This window comes from Podarcis cretensis (assembly GCF_951804945.1).
Source record: "Podarcis cretensis genome assembly, chromosome: 12".
Taxonomy (NCBI): domain Eukaryota; kingdom Metazoa; phylum Chordata; class Lepidosauria; order Squamata; family Lacertidae; genus Podarcis; species Podarcis cretensis.
In genome coordinates, this window is record NC_137181.1 from 4188991 (window position 1) to 4208396 (window position 19406).

Sequence of the window (19406 nt, forward strand, 5' to 3'; positions counted from 1 at the left end):
CGGCTTAGAAAAAGGGGGGGGAACCCCGCAGGAACTCCCAAGACATTTTCGTTTTGCGAAGCAAGCCCATAGGAAATTCGTTTTGCGAAGCACCTCCAAAACGGAAAACCCTTTCGTCTAGCGGGTTTTCCGTCTTGCGAGGTGTTCGTCTTGCGGGGCACCACTGTATCTCTCTCACACCCACCCACACAGCTAGGTCTAACCTCGGGAAACTGGGACCAGTCTTGAGTTTTTATTGGGCACACATGCAAAACTGGACTTGGTATATAATGTGCAAAACAACCCACCCACTTCACAATGTCTCCCTGCCTGACAATAGAAGCTCCTTCATCAGGTTAATTTTTAAGGGGTCGTGTAAGTTTGAAGACTGTGTAGAAAATATCCTGTTATTTTCTACGTTTCTCAGAGATAACAACTAAGTGTGGGTAGATCAACGTGTATATTGAGCTTTTCTGTGCGTTTTCCAAGGTAGACGTTGATCTACCCACACTTAGTTGTTATCTCTGAGAAACGTAGAAAATAACAGGATATATTTATATGGATAAAGCAGAGACATCACCTTGCCAACAAAGGTCTGTATAGTAAAAGCTCTGGTTTTCCCAGTAGTGATGTATGGAAGTGAGAGCTGGACCATAAAGAAGGCTGATCGCCGAAGAATGGATGCTTTTGAATTCTGGTGCTGGAGGAGACTCTTGAGAGTCCCATGGACTGCAAGAAGATCCAACCTCTCCATTCTGAAGGAAATCAGCCCTGAGTGCTCACTGGAAGTACAGATCCTGAAGCTGAGGCTCCAGTACTTTGGCCACCTCATGAGAAGAGAAGACTCCCTGGAGAAGACCCTGATGTTGGGAAAGATGGAGGGCACAAGGAGAAGGGGACAACAGAGGACGAGATGGTGGGACAGTGTTCTCGAAGCTACCAGCATGAGTTTGACCAAACTTCGGGAGGCAGTGGAAGACAGGAGTGCCTGGCGTGCTCTGGTCCAGGGAGTCACGGAGAGTCGGACACGACTAAATGACTAAACAACAACAATTTATACGAATTCTTCTAACTTACACAACCCCTTAAAAATTAGCTGATGAAGGTGAATACATCGAAACGGGGCCCTATCACTATTGATTTGCGAGTAGGGACCACTCCCACTACTGAAACTTATATCGGCCAGAGTTCTTGGTGTGCTTTTTTCTTGGTATATTTAACAACAAGAACACCAACCTATCTGACGGTGGAAGCTTGCAGAGGGCAGGCAAACAACGGATGCAGCAGAAAAAGGTTCAGTGGGTTGGGAGTAGACCCATCTCCTGCAATGTCATCATCCCAAAAGCTACACCACAGCTGTGACAAAATAAAACATCGGGAGTAAATATTGAATATCGGGGGGGGGGGGAGAGAGAGAGAGAGAGACAACTAATAACAGTGGGAAAGGAGAGCGGGTTGTTGTTGAGATGGTGCAGAAAACCCCAAACCTTTTCGCTGCCTTGCACCCACCACCCACGCCACCCCCAAGATGACGGCTGAAGAATTCCCTTTGATGGATCCTGGAAAAACAGCCTGGTCCTCTGGTTTCTGAGCCTTTGGAACAGTGCCCCCCTCCCCGTGTTTTCAGTCTGGCCTCAGCCACCAAGGGGACTAGCGGCTTGTTTTCCAATGAAACGGAGATCCTCAAGGTTCTCTCTAGGACAGCAGATTCCCTGGGGGGGGGGGCATGATGCGCTTTGAGGTTAAATTCTATTTTTTTTTAATGAATATTTATTGGCATTTCCAAGATAATACAAAATGCAAAGACAACAAAAAAAGACAAAAAAGAAAAATCATAAAAATACAAAAATGCAAAACTTAAAAACAATTAAAAACACATAGAATTTCCATTGCTTACCTTTCTTTTGACTTATTTCTCAGACCTCCTCACACCTCCCGTCTCTGTATTCCAATTCAAATTGTTAGCTCAGCAAATCCTCACCTTTTGAATTCACTTTAAAACCCTATTTTACTTTATCTAAACTTAACACTCATCAAAACTTGTACATCAATACTTATTCTTGAAACATTTTCTAAGATCGACCATGATTCCCTTCCACGAATTTCCCAATTTTCATACAAATAGCAATAAGAAAAAGAAAACAAATTATAATTATATACCTTATAAATTCCCAATTTCTATTCCCCCCATACCCCCTTCCCGGTTTCAGTCCCCGACAAATATCTGTCTATGTCAATATACAATCAGCCTTTAGGTTAAATTCTAGTTCTGATCATTTGGGTAAAGATACAGAAGAGTTGGGCCTCATCTGCAGAATAAATCTGAAGCGCTCTGGGGCCACTTTAATAGCGGTGCCAGACCACTGAATAGTTCTCACACCCCACCCCACCCCAAAAAATAACTCTCAGGACCCTTAAGAAACTACACTTCCCATGATTCTTTGGGGAGGGGGGAAATGTGGCATAAGAATGCTTTAAATCAGTGGTGGCCGTACGTTCTTCAAAGAGGGCCAGATTTGATGAAGGTGAGGGCCATGAGGGACGACCAAAGTTGTTGACCTTTTTTGGGATTGAAGTTGACCTTTTTTAAAGGATTTTACCCCAGGAAATATAGATTTGGCCCCCAAAATGAACTTTGGACATGTCTGCTTTAAATGCAGATGGAAGCTTTTATGAGTTTACAGAAAGTTCAAATGATGAAAAAAACATTGTGCTTATCTGATATGACTGAAAGGGATGCGGGTGGCGCTGTAGTCTAAACCACGGAGCCTCTTGGGCTTGCCGATCAGAAGGTCGGCGGTTCAAATCCCAGCGACGGGGTGAGCTCCCTTTGCTTGGTCCCTGCTCCTGCCTACCTAGCAGTTCAAAAGCATGCCAGTGCAAGTAGATAAATAGGTACCACTCCGGTGGGAAGGTAAACGGCATTTCCATGCACTCTGGTTTCTGTCACAGTGTCCTGTTGCGCCAGAAGTGGTTTAGTCCTGCTGGCCGCAGGACCCGGAAAGCTGTCTGTGAAGGAAATAAGCAGCTATCTTATCTTTAAAAGACATCTGAAGGCAGCCTTGTTTAGGGAAGTTTTTAATATTTAATGCTGTGCTGTTTTTAACACTCGATTGGGAGCTGCCCAGAGTGGCTGGGGAAACTCAGCCAGATGGGTGGGGTATAAATAATAAATTGTTATTATTCTTAAAAACGCTGGCTCCCTCAGCCTGAAAGCAAGATGAGTGCTGCAACCCCACAGTCGCCTTTGACTGGACAACCGTCCAGGGCTCCTTTACCTTTTTTATAAGACTGAAGTGTTTATGAGTTGCTGCATTCATGTACGCTGCTGAGGTGAGGGAAACAAGGAAATGATGCACAATTTGTCCCAGTTTGGAAGCCTTTGCTGTTTTAGGCTGTTCTCCTAAAATTGATCTAGTTCACTGATAGTAACTGCCCAGCTAGCACGTCACAATGCAAGTAGATAAATAGGTACCACTCCAGCAGGAAGGTAAACGGCGTTTCCGTGTGCTGCTCTGGTTCGCCAGAAGTGGCTTAGTCATGCTGTACGCCGGCTCCCTCGGCCAGTAAAGCGAGATAAGCGCCGCAACCCCAGAGTCGTCCGTGACTGGACCTAATGGTCAGGGGTCCCTTTACCTTTACCTTACTGATAGTAACACAGTAGGGCATGTGGTTATACAGACTTTCTCTTGTTCTGCTGTCTGCCTCTAATCCCCTAATAATAATTTCTGTTGAGTCCCATTGATATCACATGTTTAACAGCACAGCCCTATATATAGGACTACTTAGCAATCAGTCCCATTGGGCACAGTGGTGCTTGCTGCCAGATAAGTGGGTACAGAATTGCTGCCTTAATTATCCCTATATTGAAATTAAAAAGCTTGCTCTAAAATAAAACGTCACTTTAAAAGAAGCTGCAGGGAATCCGTATAACATCCTGAGCCTCTGACTCTGCATGCATGCACACCGCACCTCAGAGAATTCTGGGCACTGTAGTTTGTTAAGGGAATTGTAGTTTGCTGGGGATTGTAACTCTGTCAGAGGTGAACTAGAGTTCCCAGAAGTCTTTCAGAGTGGCAGGAGAACGTGCTTCAAATGTGCAGTGTGTACGCGGCCACTTAACTCCAACCCGATGTCCTCAAATGTTCTGGCCTGAAACTCCACCCGGCCAGCACATCTCCGGTGGGCAAAGACTGTTCCGGAAATAACAACAACAACAACAACAACAACAACAATAATAATAATAATTTATTTTTACCCCACCCATCTGGGTGGGTTTCCCCAGCCACTCTGGGTGGCTTTCAACAGAATATTAAAATACAATAGTCTATTAAACATTAAAAGCTTCCGTAAACAGGGCTGCCTTCAGATGTCTTCTAAAAGCCTGGTAGTTGTTTTTCTCTTTGACATCTGGTGGGAGGGCATTCCACAGGGCGGGGGGCACTACTGAGAAGGCCCTCTGCCTGGTTCCCTGTAGCTTGGCTTCTTGCAGTGAGGGAACCACTAGAAGACCCTCGGCGCTGGATATCAGTGTCCAGGCAGAACGATGGGGGTGGAGACGCTCCTTCAGGTATACAGGACCAAGGCCGTTTAGGGCTTTAAAGGTCAGCACCAACACTTTGAATTGTGCTCGGAAACGTACTGGGAGCCAATGTAGGTCTTTCAGGACCAGTGTTATGTGGTCTCAGTGGCCGCTCCCAGTCACCAGTCTAGCTGCCACATTCTGGATTAGTTATACTTTCCAGGTCACCTTCAAAGGTAGCCCCACATAGAGCGCATTGCAGTAGTCCAAGCGAGAGATAACCAGAACATGCACCACTCTGGTGAGGCAGTCCACGGGCAGGGAGGGTCTCATCCTGCATACCAGATGGAGCTGGCAGACAGCCGCCCTGGACACAGAATTGACCTGCGCCTCCATGGACAGCTGTGAGTCCAAAATGACTCCCAGGCTGCGCACCTGGTCCTTCAGGGGCACAGTGACCCCATTCAGGACCAGGGAGTCCTCCACACCAGCCCGCCCCCTGTCCCCCAAAAACAATACTTCTGTCTTGTCAGATTTCAACCTCAATCTGTTAGCCACCATTCATCCTCCAACCGCCTCTTGAGAGATGATTTCTGTAGACTATGGCTCTGCTTCTTGGATATATGACAGCTGATGTCAGGAAGTTGCACCAGTTCAACAAGATGTGTGCCGTCTCTAAATCCCATTTGCTTCTGTGGGACTTTGGCAAGAGGTGTGTGTTAAATGTTTGATTCATCGTGCGTCAAATCCACCGCAGCAGGGAGGCGTTTTGAGAGCAACTCTTCCGAGCAAGCAGGGCGAAAATGCAGAAACTAACTGTCAGGGGCTCAGGAGCAGAAGCACAGGGAAGAGGGGAGATGGAGAGCGAAGGGGAAGAATCTGAGGGCAGCGTAGGGGAAGATGACAGTGTCCCGAGAGATTCCATGAGCCTCTCCAGCGAATCGGAAGATTCACAGAAGGGGGCTCCGATGGCCAGGACAAGGGGGGTCCCGGGAGGGACGCACCAGAAGCTAGGGGCCAGCAGCGACTCCCAAAGCAGCAGCTGGAGATCGGGACCAGTTTCCCCACCAGAGCGTAGCGGGGGGGGGGGGGGAAGAGTCACATGTGTCAGGGCAGGCTTCCCCTCCAGTGGGGAGAGAAGATGAGTCAGGGCTGACCACGCCCCTATCGCTGAGTGAGGGAACGGAGGGGAAGTCAGATCCAGCTAGCCCCCCCGAAGGGGGAAGCAGTGACAGGAGCAGTGTAACGGTCAGGAGGAAGGTGGCCGGGTGGGCGCACGCGCCAAGTTCAAATGTACAGGCGCGCGGGACAGCAGGGAGCTCGGATTGGGAGCCAGGTCCTAAAGCACGCCGGAGGCAGGGGGAAGAATCCGGGGACTCTTCAGCATCAGAAGAGTCCAGAAAGGGCAACACCCCGGCGGGCAGACGGACCCAGAGGAGGAAAGAACAACGGAAGAGGTGGAGTAAGGCTAGAGTCTTAAACTGGTGTCTAGGGGGAGGAGACTCAGACGGAGCTTCGGCGGTCTAGGGTTTAAGACGTAGAGCTGCGCGCTACGGCTTTGGAATGGAAACTGAACTTCAATAAAGACTTTTGTATATAATGACGACCTGGCGTTGGTCCTCTGTGAGCTGGGACCTTGGGCAGCTCTGACACTAACTTAGAACATTTTTCCCCAGTGCCAACAGCTGATGAGGGAGTTTTCTGGATCCAACCTGCCAACTCTCAGAAAGCAAACAGGAGTTTATTCCAGGGGTTGTTTTATCAGCATTTTATTCCATCCCATCCTATAAAACACTTGTCTCAACCCCCTCAGTTTCTGAAATGGTGGCATTTAGGAGTCCAGTTTTTGAGACATCTAGTGTGGCCCATTAGAAAGAACTACACTTTAGATTCCAAACTTTAGATTCCACCACCAAACTTTGTAAGATTCCACCGGAGCACAATAAATCCACTGGTGTCGCAAAGAGTTCGTTTCAGTGAGTCTCGTGCGAGGGTAAGGTAGAGGTAAAGGGAGCCCTGACTGTTAGGTCCAGTTGTGGCCGACTCTGGGGTTGCGGCGCTCATCTCGCTTTATTGGCCGAGGGAGCCGGCATACAGCTTCCAGGTCATGTGGCCAGCATGACTAAGCCTCTTCTGGCGAAACCAGAGCAGCGCACGGAAACAACGTTTACCTTTCCGCCGGAGTGGTACCTATTTATCTACTTGCACTTTGACATGCTTTCAAACTGCTAGGTTGGCAGGAGCAGGGACTGAGCAATGGCAGCTCACCCATTAAATGGGAGCTCACCCATAAAAGGGACACAGGTGGCACTGTGGGTTAAACCACAGAGCCTAGGACTTGCCGATCAGAAGGTCAGCGGTTCAAATCCCCGCGACGGGGTGAGCTCCCATTGCTCAGTCCCTGCTCCTGCCAACCTAGCAGTTCGAAAGCACGTCAAAGTGCAAGTAGATAAATAGGTACCGCTCCGGCGGGAAGGTAAACGGCGTTTCCGTGCGCTGCTCTGGTTCGCCAGAAGTGGCTTAGTCATGCTGGCCACATGACCCGGAAGCTGTACGCCGGCTCCCTCGGCCAATAAAGGGAGATGAGTGCCGCAACCCCAGAGTCGTCCACGACTGGACCTAATGGTCAGGGGTCCCTTTACCTTAATGTCTGGGAATGTATTTTGCAAAGCCGCTGTATCAAGCTCCAGTATCCTCTTGGACATTGTTTCTGATTGCAAGAATCTCGTGATCTGCTGAGCAGCTCAGCGTTCCTGCAGAAGATCTGCAAAATGGGGACAGCAGAGCTTAAGAACGTGAGAGCCCAGCTGGGATGCCTGCAAGCTAGACTTGAGCACAGCAGTCCTCTTGCCACCTGAGGTTGCCAGCAACTGTTATTCAGAGGTGTAATGCCGAGGTAGAACACAGCCAACACATATGGAACTCCCTTCAGCAGGAGGCAGTGATGGCTTAAAAAACCCCGGATTAGATCTATTCACGGAGGAGTCGGGCCGCCATGACTTCCTCTGGCAGTAAAACTCTGCACTGCGTGAAGTTTTCCTTTCCTCTCTCCAGAATCATCCGATATTCCGCTTCCTTAGATGAACCTGGCCTCTATTATTATTCTTTCTCCATGTTCTCCACACATGTAATTTCATACAACTGACTTCTTCGTGCATAGCTGTCAACTTACAGATTTGAAAATAAGGGACCAGCAGCCTCGAAGAAAGGGATCAGCAGCCAAAATAAGGGATTTTGCTATTGTAGAGTTGCGTATATTGGTAGGATTGACAGATGCTGTCAATCCGGCATGAGGCGCTTGCGGTGCCACGGCAGCTGCTGAAGTGCTGCCATTCTGCATCCCTCCCCATCCCCTCCTCTTCCTCCTCCCTCAGGCCGCCTCCTCAGCTGCCACCACCGTTGCCACCTCTGGGCTCGCGGGCGGCGTGGGCGAGAGTCTCTCTCCCTCCCCCCCCTTGGGTGGGGAAGGGCTGATGGAACTCCTCGCGCCAGGACGACGGTGCCAGCGCGCACTCTCTCTCGCGGCAGAGGACCTTTGAGCAACCCTTTTCTGAACCTTTGCCAGCACCACAACATCTTTTTTTTGAGCTGAGGTCACCAGAACTGTCATTCCAAACGGGGTCACACCATATTATGATAGGGGCAATTTCAATTCCCAATTCCTTTCCGAACATGGCCTAGCCTGGGATTCCCCTTTCTTGTGGCCGCCACACACTGTGCCAACATCTTTATCGAACGATTATGACCCCAAAGTCCATCACCGCCAGTTCATCCCACGAGTGCATAGGTGCAATTGAGATTCTTTGCTTCATTTGGTAAGAAATAACTGAAAGATTCAAGAATTATCTGCAGAAACACTGTAAAGTGTATGAATGCTAAAATGATGTTGGATATGAAATAATATGGCATCGGTGGTACAGTGTTAAAAAATATGCAAAAAATGTAATAGAAAAAGGGTGAAAAAATAAGGTTATATTATGTCAAAGTAAATAATATGTTAAAGGTGTTTAATTATAAGGAGGAAAGATTGGAGACATAATAGAAGTGATTACAATAATTAGAAATGAGTTTTGAAGAAGGGTAGGGATTTGCTGTATCTGATTGGACAAAGAGGAACACAAAAAAGGGAGGCGTGAGGAGGTCAAGAAAGAAGGTTCTGTAAAAATGAGTCTGAAAACTGGAGTTTTTATTTTTAACTTTCTTTTTTTTTCTTTACTTTTTATTTGGTGTATTGTTTTTGCTGTTTTGGGTTGTTTTGATGTTTCTTCTGTTTTTGGAAAAACAAATAAATATATTTAAAAAAAAAAGAAATAACTGAAAGATTAATTTTTTTTTTAAAGAAAGTTGTTCATGGGGCAATGTGTTCTTTGGTGTTTCCAAGGATGAAAAGCACTTTGGTGTAGGAGACTGGCTTTTATTTTATTTTTTGAAGATGAACTGCCTGGGGAGTAGGACTGATGTTTGCAGAGAGCAACTGAAAAGGAAACCAGTAACATCACATCTGTCTCCTGTCTTCCGTGAGACTTCCAACAGCCTGGAATGTCTCTGGAATGTAAACAGAGTCTTGTGACTCCAAGAGCACTGCACAGTGGCATAAACAGAAACCAACATCCTCCCCCTTTCTGTGAACACCACTGGGCAGTGTGTCAGTACAATCTCAGTACAAACCCAGTTTCTGTACATAGGTACAGTGTTGATCCCTTGGAACAACCTTGGACCATAAATCAGCAGGAATTTCATTACCTGTCATGTAGGACAGTGTTCCCCAACCTTGGGCCTCCAGCTGTTTTTGGACTACAATTCCCATCATCCTTGACCACTGGTCTTGCTAGCGAGGGATGATGGGAGTTGTAGTCCAAAAACAGCTGGAGGCCCAAGGTTGGGGAACACTGATGTAGGACACTGTTACGAGTCCTTTCTGAACACATTCTCTAGCATGTTGCAGCTTCAATTGCAAGTGCTTTGTGCTTTGCTTACAACCTTCAGACGTCAGCAAAGCCAAACATGATTTGTTGTCCTGATAAACCTGGATTGGACACTTTACAGGAATTCTCATGTCTTTACACAATTGTAACAACCATTCACAATCCACAAGTGAATAAGACAGTGCATTCAGTTTAGCTTCACAAAAACTTAAGCTTACTGTCGTTTGCTTCTTGCACGACCAATCAAATAGACCCTGATTGTACATTGGCATAAACAGAAACCAACAAGAAGTACCGACGAGAGAAGAATGGCAGACCAAACTGATGGAATATGCTGACATGGCGAAACTGATGGCGGAAATCAGAAACCAGGAAGTTCAAGTATTTTTAAAAGACTGGAGAAAATTCTTAATTTACTTAAAAGACCACGGTAAACAGTTGAAATCACTGGCAGGGATGTAATGACACTTGTAATGTGGAATTTAACTATGGTGACTATGGATATATAATAGATGGATAATGGTAAAAGATGCCGAAAACTTTATATTTAATAATAATAATAATAATAATAATAATAATAATAATAATAATAATAATAATTTATTTATACCCCACCCATCTGGCTGGGCTTCCCCATGGAGGGAGGAGAGGAGGTCCGAAGGTTTGAAAGAACCTTTTACTTTAGTGTTTGAAATGGTTAAATCTAAAATGCATAAAACTATGTAAAACCAATAAAAAACTTTTCCCCTCCAAAAGCGGCTTAACAATTAATCCGTCTCTGCAGGGAATTCTGGGAACTGTACCTCCGTGAGGGGAATGGAGGCTGCCTTAGAACTCTCAGCACCCTCAAGAAACTTCAGCTCCCAGAGTTCTCTGGGGGAAGCCATGATGGTTTTGAGTGATTTAACAGCGTTTTAAATGTCTTGTGCAAATGTGGCTTAAGGTTGCTTCCTAATTTTTTCCCCCTTATACGAAAATTCTGTCCTTTTCCTTTATTCAGGAAACGTCGGGATTGTGATTAAGATAGAGGACGACCCCAACGAAAGCTACACGGAATTGGGTGAAATCCTGGCATCTTGTCTGAGAGAACCCAAAGACCAGCCCCGGTCAGAGATTCTGCCCGGGAACACACTCCAGAGTCCCTTGACAGCGGGTACATTTGGGTCAGTGGAACGGAAACCTATTCTTTGGTGCGATGGGGAATCCCACAAGCCCAACATGTCTCGGTATTGTAGCAGGGGCAATCCTAACCCTTCCGAACAGCCACTGACCGGCCAGGAGAAACTTCACGGCGAGGAGAATATTGCACTGATGGCCTCACCAGAGCCGGGATGTCATCGCTGCAGTGACTGCGGAGAGGTCTTCCGGCAGTGGCAGGATTTGACCGCCCACCACAGCGCCCACGACAGGACCAAACAGCACCAGTGTGCTCACTGCGGCCAGTGCTTTCTGCACTGTTCCCAGCTGAACTACAACGCCCGCATCCACACCAGAGAGCGCCCCTACAGCTGCGACCAGTGCGAGAAGAGCTTTGGTCGCAAGGAGCACCTCGGGAATCGTTTACTCGCTGGGAAGAAGCCCTGCCGCGGCGAAGAACGTGGAGAAAGCTACAGCCACAAGGAACATTCGCAGCACAACCAGCGCGTGGTGGCCTTTGCCGGAAAGATGGGGGACGTGGTTAAGAATCCCGATGGATGTGACGCAGGCCTGGACCAAATCTTCCGCTCTGGTGGAGATTCTGGAGAACATCTGGAGGCCGAGGCTCAGCCGGGAAACATCCTGGGGGATTCTTCGCAATGGGAGACAGGGATGTCTGGGCAATGGACGACTGCCTGTCCAAGTGATAAGGAGTCCCACTGGCCTGGCGTACCTTCGAGGTGCAATGAGAACGGTGTGACTGCGCTCACAGAAGAGCAGCTGGCCAGCCAGGACACCCTGACGGGGCCTGAAGTCCAGCCCTGCCGCTACTCCTGCAGCGAGTGCGGCGAGGCCTTTGGCAAGTGGCAAGACCTGGTGGCTCACCGAAGCAGCCACGGAAAGCTCAAGCAACACCAGTGCTCCCACTGCGGCCGGCGCTTCCTGCACCGCTCCCGGCTGAACTACCACAGCCGGATCCACACCGGAGAGCGCCCTTACACCTGTGGTGTGTGTGGGAAGCGCTACAGCCGCAAGGAACACCTGCAGAACCACCAGCGCTTGCACACTGGAGAGAAGCCCTTCCAGTGCGAGGAGTGCGGCAAGAACTACAGCCGCCGGGATCATCTGCAGTACCCCCAGCGGCTGCACACTGGTGAGAGGCCCTACCCGTGCCAGGCCTGCGGCAAGCGGTTCATCTGGAAACAGAACCTGCTCAATGACCAGCGCGTCCACACGGGAGAGAAGCACAAGGCGGCCAGAGGTGCCGTGGGAAGAGCCCCTCGGGAAATGCCTGAGAGGTTTCCCGCTCAGAGACAACCCCACTCTCCTTTGCAACGTGTTGTAAATAAAAATTGCCCTTTTCCCTTATGGGGTATCCAAGAGCCCATACAGAGTCCTTACATAGGTTCCCTATTGGTAGGAGAGAATAACAGAGGCCAGCCAGAGAATACTGAGAAGCAAAGCAGCCAGTAAGCCTGATCTTTATTGATCTGTTGCAACAGGATGCTCCCCTCACACACAGGAGAGGAGGAGGAACCCAGAAAAATGGCGTGCAAGGCCTTATAAATACTATTGAAATTGCCACCCTGTAGATCAAGACCACCCCCAGAAACATCATACATACATCACAGAAGGGGTGTAACCTAAGACCACCCCCCAGATACATCACACCTACATCACAGAAAAGGCCGTCTAAAACAGTTGTTTATCTCCTGTCTGGCAGGTTACTTGATTGGATACCCTGCTTACTTGATTGGATTTCTTGGGTAGCCTGGCCAGTCTTTCGCAGTGATAAATACTTAGTTCCTGGGCCAGGTCACAGGCTCACACCTTATTCAAACACAGACATACCCTTAAGACAGGATTTGCGAAGGAAAAGACAATGGGGAGGCTTTTCCATTTTCCTTTGACCTTGCAGAGAAAACATTTGCTCAGTTTAGGAATCAAAATGGCTTCAGGTCGGTCTTCCTGTGCTGATCTATGTATGTGCGGTTTTGAACATTGCCATATACAGTATCTAAGACCTCAAAATTCCTATCACACACGCAATGGGTGCCCTGCATGTGGGGTAGGTTTTAATGGGTAGCAGAGATTGCATTAATTGCAGTTCATCAGTTGCCTACATGTGGGGTTTAAATAAGGGTTCTAAAACCCTGTCTTTGGCAGTTGCGGGTTAGACTGGATGTCCCTTTGCGTTCCTGACAACTCTGCCGTTCCAGGATTCAATAAGATCACTATGGAAGATCTAGCATTGGTTCAAGAGACAGAGCTGCAAAGAGGACAACTTTTGGAGCAATTCTACTGTCCTCTGGGACGGAAATGGTCCAGTAGGTCACACTTTCTATAAAGCTTTCTTTAAAAAAGAAAAGAAAAAGTATTTCCCAGCATAAGAGAAAATATAGGCTCGGGCTACCTTTGGTTTCGGAGAAGTGCTGATTTGCGTATGGATAATATACGGGATATGGGACGCAGGTGGCGCTGTGGGTTAAAGCCTCAGCGCCTAGGGCTTGCCGATCGAAAGGTCGGCGGTTCGAATCCCTGCGGCGGGGTGCGCTCCCGCTGCTCGGTCCCAGCGCCTGCCAACCTAGCAGTTCGAAAGCACCTCCGGGTGCAAGTAGATAAATAGGGACCGCTTACCAGCGGGAAGGTAAACGGCGTTTCCGTGTGCGGCTCTGGCTCTGGCTCTGGCCAGAGCAGCGATGTCACGCTGGCCACGTGACCCGGAAGTGTCTCCGGACAGCGCTGGCCCCTGGCCTCTTAAGTGAGATGGGCGCACAACCCCAGAGTCTGTCAAGACTGGCCCGTACGGGCAGGGGTACCTTTACCTTTACCTTTAATATACGGGATGAGGGTGGCGCTGTGGTCTAAACCACTGAGCGTCTTGGGCTTGCCAGAAGCGGCTTAGTCATGCTGGCCACATGACCCGGAAAAACTGTCTGCAGACAAACGCCGGCTCCCTTGGCCTGTAAAGCAAGATGAGCGCCGCAACCCCAGAGTCGTCTGTGACTGGACTTAACTGTCAGGGGTCCTTTACCTTTTTAATATATGCAAATGTAGCTTTGCTCAGCCTCAATGACTGAATCTGAGGTTAGCCTTGTTAACTTGGAGGCAGGATGGGAAAAAGCGAGGGAACCCTGCGAGAGTGAATGAGAGAGAGAGACAGAGAGAGAGAGGGAAAATTAGTGCACGTATTGTCTTCAGACCCTGAAGATTTAGCCATATGGGCTGCGATCCTCTGTCCCAATAAAAATGATTTCCAATTAAAGTTTCACATTTGTCTGCATAGAACCCTTAAACCACATCAGCAGCACAAATTTTCTGTTCGGGTGTCAGTCCAAATGAATTAAATGAGGCTTGCTTAAACTGAAATTGTGTGCTCATTTCACCAAAGTAAGCTCATTGACCACAATGGGGTTTATTTCTGAATAAGCATGTTTAGGATTACACTTTTTGCTGCTTTTGTGTGCGTACTTGCATGCTTCTGGGGGTGGCGAAATATTAATCAAATATTTCACTTCAATTGCTCTTGATATTATTATGATTAGAATATTTATTTATATCTTGCTCTCCCCCCCCCCCAAGTCTGGGGATCAAAGTGGCTCGCACAATTTTTTATGCAGCTTGTAAAAACCAGCATACTTTTAAAAACCGGTTTATTTTTATTGATACTTATCAGAAGACAAAAGTTTGCACCCAATACAAAGGACATTTTTATAATACACCAGAGTAGAAGAAATACTTGGAAAATGTGATCTTAAAAGGAACAAAAGCAAAAAAAATGGGGGGGAGGAAAATGAGAAAATAAAAGAAAATGGAAGAAGATAAAAAGGCTTCCAATTCTCTGTCTGTCAGCCAAATACAGTATTCACTCATTAACATCCAACTATTCTATTTTCTACAAGCCAACCTTTTTTCAGTCTTCAAATCCAGATATTGCAGGTTCCTTTTCCAATCCTTTATAAATGTCAATAATATCCCCCCCCTCTAATTAAACATGTCATCTTTGCCCTCTCAGCTAAGTCCAAGGGTCATTTAGTCCAACGCTGTGCAACGCAAGAATCTCAGCTAGATCGTACATGGCAGATGGCTCTCTGTTATACATGAAAAATGGTCCATCAAGACTTAAGGTCTTCTGTATCCTTAATAATACTGTCACTTGTACAACTTGTATACAGTGAGATTAAACGAGCCCCCCCCCCTCAGCTCTCTTCGTCTTAATTCCCCTCGTTTGCTGACGCACACCCACCAAACCCGAAAGTCAGTTGTCCTGTTGTACTCTTTTCCTTCAGCAGCCTAACAGCCCAGGATAGAAGCTGTTCTTTACCCTGTTGGTGCGACTAATCCTGCTTCTATATCTTCTGCCCGAGAGCAGGAGCTCAAGAAAGTGCCAGCCAGGGTGTGAATCATCCCTGAGAATTTCCCTCACTCTCCTGAGGCAACGTTCTTCTGCTATTTCATCCAGCGGATTCACGGGACAGCCCATAATATCTTGTGCTGTATTCCCCACCCTCTGTAGGCACTTCCTATGAGATGATGTCAAACCAGCGTCCCACACCGTGATGCAGTAAGAAAGGACACTTTCCATTGTGGACCGGTAGAAGGAGATCATCAGCTGTTGATTGACATCCTTCTTCCGCAATACTCTGAGGAGATGGTAAAAATAATGGTCTTGGACAAGTTTGGTGAATTAGGAAAGCTTTATTGAATACGCTTGCAAGAGGGTAACCTGTACAGTGGTACCTCAGGTTAAGTACTTAATTCGTTCCGGAGGTCCGTTCTTAACCTGAAAGTGTTCTTAACCTGAAGCACCACTTTAGCTAATGGGGCCTCCTGCTGCTGCCGTGCCGCCGGAGCACGATTTCTGTTCTCATCCTGAGGCAAAGTTCTTAACCCAAGGTACTGTTTCTGGGTTAGCGGAGTCTGTAACCTGAAGCGTATGTAACCTGAAGCGTACGTAACCCAAGGTACCACTGTATATAGAGCAGGCACAAAGAGACACAGAAATTATGCAGCTTTTAAAGTCCTCAAAGTTCTTCCCTCCCCTCGTAGAAAGGGTATGGAAAGTCCGCAGCATATTTTGTTTTCCTTATTAACATAACATCATCCCATTTCTCATGCTAATCATTGTACAAATATGGTCACAAGGTCCTTTAGATAATCTGATTGACGCATCAGCAGAATATCTTTATTGCAGGGGCCTTAATTACCATCACTGCAAGCTGCTCCACTTCCACGCTTCTCTTATACAAGTTCAAGTCTGTTTCTCATCTGATAACGACAGATATTAACCATCAGGCATAGATGTGTGCAGCTCCTGTGTTCATGTTCCACAACCACAAGTTAGCTACATCCTGTGTATCTTACAGAGTGGGTACATCGCTTTCTGCTAATCTGTCTTCTGCATATCCTGGGCTTCTTGTGGTTACTTTTATCAGCTCTCAACTGTAAATTATTAGCCAAGCAGGCATCCGTTCTTATATGAGAAGCAAAATAAAGCATGAAACATAGAATCAATGTAAAGATTGCGAATTGCGCCAAGACATCACCTTGCTGACAAAGGTCTGTACAGTGGTACCTCGGGTTACATACGCTTCAGGTTACAGTCTCCGCTAACCCAGAAATAGTACCTCGCGTTAAGAACTTTGCTTCAGGATGAGAACAGAATCGTGCAGCGGTGGTGCAGCGGCAGCGGGAGGCCCCATCAGCTAAAATGGTACCTCAGGTTAAGAACAGTTTCAGGTTAAGAACGGACCTCCAGAACAAATTAAGTTCTTAACCGGAGGTACCACTGTATGGTTTTCCCAGTAGTGATGTATGGAAGTGAGAGCTGGGCCATAAAGAAGGCTGATCGCCGAAGAATGGATGCTTTTGAATTATGGTGCTGGAGGAGACTCTTGAGAGTCCCATGAACTGCAAGAAGATCCAACCTCTCCATTCTGAAGGAAATCAGCCCTGAGTCCTCACTGGAAGGAACAGATCCTAAAGCTGAGGCTCCAAAACAAAATAAAAAAATTCCTTCCAGTAGCACCTTAAAGACCAACTAAGTTAGTTTTTGGTATGAGCTTTCGTGTGCATGCACACTTCTTCAGATACACTGAAACAGAAGTCACCAGACCCTTCTATATAGTGAGAAGGTGGGGAGGGGTATTACTCAGAAGGGTGGTGGGATTGGGTGATTGGCAGATAGCTGTGATGAGCCTGTTGACGACTCTTAACGACTGCAATAGGTCTTACAGGAAAAAGCAAGGGGTGAGAAGGTGAAAAATGGCTTTGTCATGTATAATGAGATAAGAATCCAAGGTCTTTGTTCAGACCAGGTCTCTCCATGGTTTTAAGTTTGGTAATAAGTTGCAATTCAGCAGCTTCTCTTTCCAGTCTATTTCTGAAATTCCTTTGTAATAGAACAGCTACTTTGAGATCTTGTATAGAATGTCCTGGTAGATTGAAGTGTTCTCCTACTGGTTTCTCTGTCTTGTGGTTCCTGATGTCAGATTTATGTCCGTTTATTCTTTGACGTAAGGTTTGGCCTGTTTGTCCAATATAGAGAGCTGAAGGACACTGTTGGCATTTGATGGCATACACAATGTTAGACGATGAGCAATTAAATAGTCCCGAGATGGTATGTGTGATGTTGTTGGGGCCAGTAATGGTGTTGTCCGGGTGTATGTGGCAGCAAAGTTGGCATCTGGGTTTATTGCAGGCTCTGGTGCCAGTGTCCGTGTTAAGTCTGGTTGTAGTAGTATTGTGGGTTAGGAGTTGTTTAAGATTGGGTGGCTGTCTGTAGGCAATGAAAGGTCTTCCTCCCAGAGCTTGAGAAAGAGAACTGTCATTGTCCAGGAGAGGTTGTAGATCTCTGATGATGCGTTGTACTGTTTTAACTTGGGAGCTGTATGTGATGACTAGAGGTGTTCTGTTATTTTCTTTTTTGGGTCTGTCTTGCAGCAAGTTCTCTCTGGGTATCAGTCTGGCTCTGTTGATCTGTTGTCTAACTTCATCTGCTGGGTATTTTAGTTCTAAAAAGGTTTGCTGTAGATCTCTTAGGTGAGAGTCTCTGTCTGTAGAATTGGAACAGATGCGGCTGTAACGTAGTGCCTGGCTATATACAATGGACTGTTTGGTATGTTTGGGATGGTAGCTAGAGGCATGTAGATATGTTTGTCGGTCAGTTGGTTTACGGTATAAGGTGGTGCCATTTTTCACCTTCTCACCCCTTGCTTTTTCCTGTAAGACCTATTGCAGTCGTTAAGAGTCGTCAACAGGCTCAACACAGCTATCTGCCAATCACCCAATCCCACCACCCTTCTGAGTAATACTCCTCCCCACCTTCTCACTATATAGAAGGGTCTGGTGACTTCTGTTTCAGTGTATCTGAAGAAGTGTGCATGCACACGAAAGCTCATACCAAGAACTAACTTAGTTGGTCTTTAAGGTGCTACTGGAAGGAATTTTTTTATTTTGTTTTGACTATGGCGGACCAACACGGCTACCTATCTGTAACTGAGGCTCCAAGACTTTGGCCACCTCATGAGAAGAGAAGACTCCCTGGAAAAGACCCTGATGTTGGGAAAGATGGAGGGCACAAGGAGAAGGGGACAACAGAGGACGAGACGGTTGGACAGTGTTCTCGAAGCTACCAGCATGAGTTTGACCAAACTGTGGGAGGCAGTGGAAGACAGGAGTGCCTGGCGTGCTCTGGTCCAGGGGGTCACCAAGAGTCGGACACGACTAAACAACAACAAATGTTGTATAAATAAAGAATTGCTTAGAAGCACTTATTCAAAATCTTGGCCAACCCCAACCTCTCTCACCACCAAAGGAACACAAGCGAATAGCAGAGAACCTGCACAAGAGACGCTGACACAAAACCCCACATATATTAAGTAAAATACAGTGGTACCTCAGGTTACATACGCTTCAGGTTACAGATGATTCAGGTTATGGACTCCGCTAACCCAGAAATATTACCTCAGGTTAAGAACTTTGCTTCAGGAGTAAAAAAGGAACTCAGTAAAAACAGCTTCAAAAGAAGCCTCTTCAGTTTACACCCCCCTTTCCCAGCCAGCTGCTTTTCCCATTAGCTCTTCCCAAAATTTATTGCCCTTTAACTCTCTCAGTATACCTTAAACCTTAGGAAAATATGGCTAGAGTCTGATGGGAGGCACATGGTATTATTTTCTGTTAAACAATAAATCTTACTATTTACCAACTCTTAGTGTTTTTGCAGCTTGATTGTATTCTGTAATATGTAGGGTCAGTGTAACATTTGCTCCCAGCCTGTAATTCCCTTTTGCAACTTTGAGAAACTTGTCTCCTGCTACTGCTATAAATCAGGGGGGCCCTTGTTCAGGAGAGCAGGAAGATAAACAACTGCCAAAGTACTTAACCAGCTGGTTTCTGCCTGGCATGAAACATACAAACATTTGCAAATATATCTTTAAGCTCATTTTAAAATACAGGCCTTGATCAGATGCCTCAATTGCACATACTTTTTTAAACAAAGAAAATCTTTAATAAAAATACATTATATATATATATAGGCTGAAGTATGTGCTCAACTAAATGTTTGTATAAAACATCTTATTTTATAAACGACGAAGAGGCAACAATATATTATTTCTCACACTATCCAACCTCTGCTTAAAACCCCACTTTCGAACAGCAGAAAGTTCTTCCTGGTCTCTAGCCGGAATCTCTTTTCTTGAATCCACTGGTTGCAGGTGCGCGCGTTTGCATCCCCTGCTCGTTTCCCCCCTCTGCACAACGACCCTGCGAGTAGGCGCGGCGCAGGGGACGCCAGTGGCCCAAGACCTGGAGAAGAGGAGGTTAAGGGGTGATATGATAGC

General features: G+C 46.7%; 1 long non-coding RNA gene across 1 annotated transcript; it reads left to right on the forward strand.

Moving 5' to 3' along the window:
- The first annotated feature begins 1472 nt into the window (after positions 1-1472).
- Positions 1473-2368, forward strand: LOC307199383. The gene is made up of 2 exons (XR_013831952.1): positions 1473-1720; positions 2235-2368. It is a non-coding gene; the product is annotated as an uncharacterized lncRNA (long non-coding RNA).
- Positions 2369-19406: the final 17038 nt, after the last annotated feature.